The following is a 2231-nucleotide window of genomic DNA, read 5'->3' as shown; positions in this document are numbered from 1 at the left end:
TGGGCTGGAGAGGTAGCTTATCTTTGTGATAGAGTGCTTGCTTAGCATTGCAAAGTCCTGGATTTGATCCCTAGTACCTCAAAAAAAAAAAAAAAATGTGAATCCTTGCCTCTTCCTGCTCTGGTAACTACTGTTCTATCTTCAACACCTATGAGATCAATTTTTTTAGATACTATATATGAATGAGATCATGCAGTTTTTCTTTTCCTGTGTCTGGTTTATTTTACTTAATAATAATAAAAAAAACTGTGACAAAAAAATCTTAAACAAAAATATAAATGACACAATGTGAAATGTATTTATAACATATACCATGCAGAACTAAATCCCATAATAAATAGCTTTTATAAGCTGATAAAGTCTAGCTTGCACGGAAAAATGTCTGAAGAATACAAACAAATAGGACATAGAAATGGAAACACAAATGGCTTTAAATACATGGAAGCATATTCATAATGGAAGAAATGTAAATTAAAATGATGACATGCCATATTTCAATTTATCAGATTGGCAAAGCTCAAACCATTGTGTTCATGAGGGCGTGGGGTACTAGGTAGGATCACAGATTGTTGGTGAGACTATGTTGGTACAACCTCTATGGAAACCGATTTGGCAACTGCCATTAAAAATTGAAAATGAAAGTGTGTCGTTTCTGCTTTTTCTTTTTTAAGTCAAATCTCCTTATTTGAATTAGCTGTATGTACTTACCCAGAGGAAAGTCTACACACAGTTTATAAATGAAGCAAGATATAAAAATTTAAGAGAAGTGTTTATCCTTTGTGTAATGTGAATGACAACTTTATTGAACTATGGAGATTAATGTGACAATAAAAGAAGCCCTGAGAGTATTAGCTGAGGTCCTGGGGAGAATCTTCCTGAAGACACAGGCAGGGGTAAGGGAAATAACAAGGGAAGCCCAGTGGTTCTAGCTTATGACTTTAGGAAGTAATGCCATCCCTCGCAAGGGACCAGGGAAGAAACAGTTAAAGTCAGGAAGGGACTGTCACCTTAGGGAGGGCTGCCTAACAGGAACTATGGAGACGTATGCACCACTGTTAGGCCTGGCAAGCGTGGAGCCAGAAAAATGTCCAGGTAACTCCTCCTCCTGCCCATGTATCTTCTGCTGGTGGCTCTGACTGGACAAATGCAATGGTGGAGCAGAGGACAAGAAGCCAGATGTGTCCCAGTCTCTGGGATGGGAGCAAGGAGGAGTAGATCTTGCTTTGTATTCACATGGTGAATACAAATACAGGTCTGGAAGACCAACGGATGATTTTCATTCAGTAAAAAATATATTTTGGTAATATATTCAGGGCCTTACTTTGTTTCTACCTTCCTTCCCCCAAAATTGCCATTTTTTTTTTTAACAAATGTGTGTGTGTGTGTGTGTGTGTGTTTCTCCTTTTTAGAATGGAACCCATAGATCAGATCACTAAGATTCCTAATTCTTTTCTTTCTGGGGCAATATCTTACAAAGATTTGCTTTATGAAGGCATTCCATTTTCTAATTAGAGCTTCATTAAAAGCAAAATTAAAAGTGAATGACTCTATAATATAAGCACACTGAAGAATACATTATTAAAAATAGTGCATTTTATATGGAGTGGGTTTTGACAAAAAGCGCATTATGTTAAGTCACATGTATATTGGAGGAGGAGGATTCTAGAATGTTTTTGTTTTTGTTTTTCCTTGTTCTTTCTTCCTTCTAATACCACCTCGTTTAACATATGCTCCCTTCCCCCATCTGTATGTGGCTAAACAGAATGGATCAATCATATATTAATCCTGGAGATTCCACATATAGTTAAAATCACTTTCTTGATATAAAACATTGAAGACTGCAAAATGGAGAAGGGAATATATGTTACTTATGTATAGGACACCTATACAAACCTATATAGAACTCTATCTAGAGTGTATGTAAATCTATATATAAATCTATATAGGTTTTTATATGAGATGAGGCATAATGGGTTAAATAGTTTTTTTGTTTTGTTTTTTACTTATTTATAAGACAAGATTTGATTTCTTTGAAACGCCATTTTGAAGACTGGGTTTGGCAACCATTAGAGAGTCTCTCATTTTAACTCCTCAGTTGCTTTCAGGTCTGGTAATATCAGGGATCCTGTCAGGTTCAGGCATCCCAAGGAGAAATAACTTGGCAAGAAAGTGTGTTTTATCAACTCTACTTACGCTATTTCCAAAACACGAACCACCATCTTGGGGTTTTT

Source organism: Ictidomys tridecemlineatus, chromosome 6, assembly GCF_052094955.1.
Source record: "Ictidomys tridecemlineatus isolate mIctTri1 chromosome 6, mIctTri1.hap1, whole genome shotgun sequence".
NCBI lineage: Eukaryota > Metazoa > Chordata > Mammalia > Rodentia > Sciuridae > Ictidomys > Ictidomys tridecemlineatus.
This window is presented reverse-complemented; position numbering follows the sequence as displayed.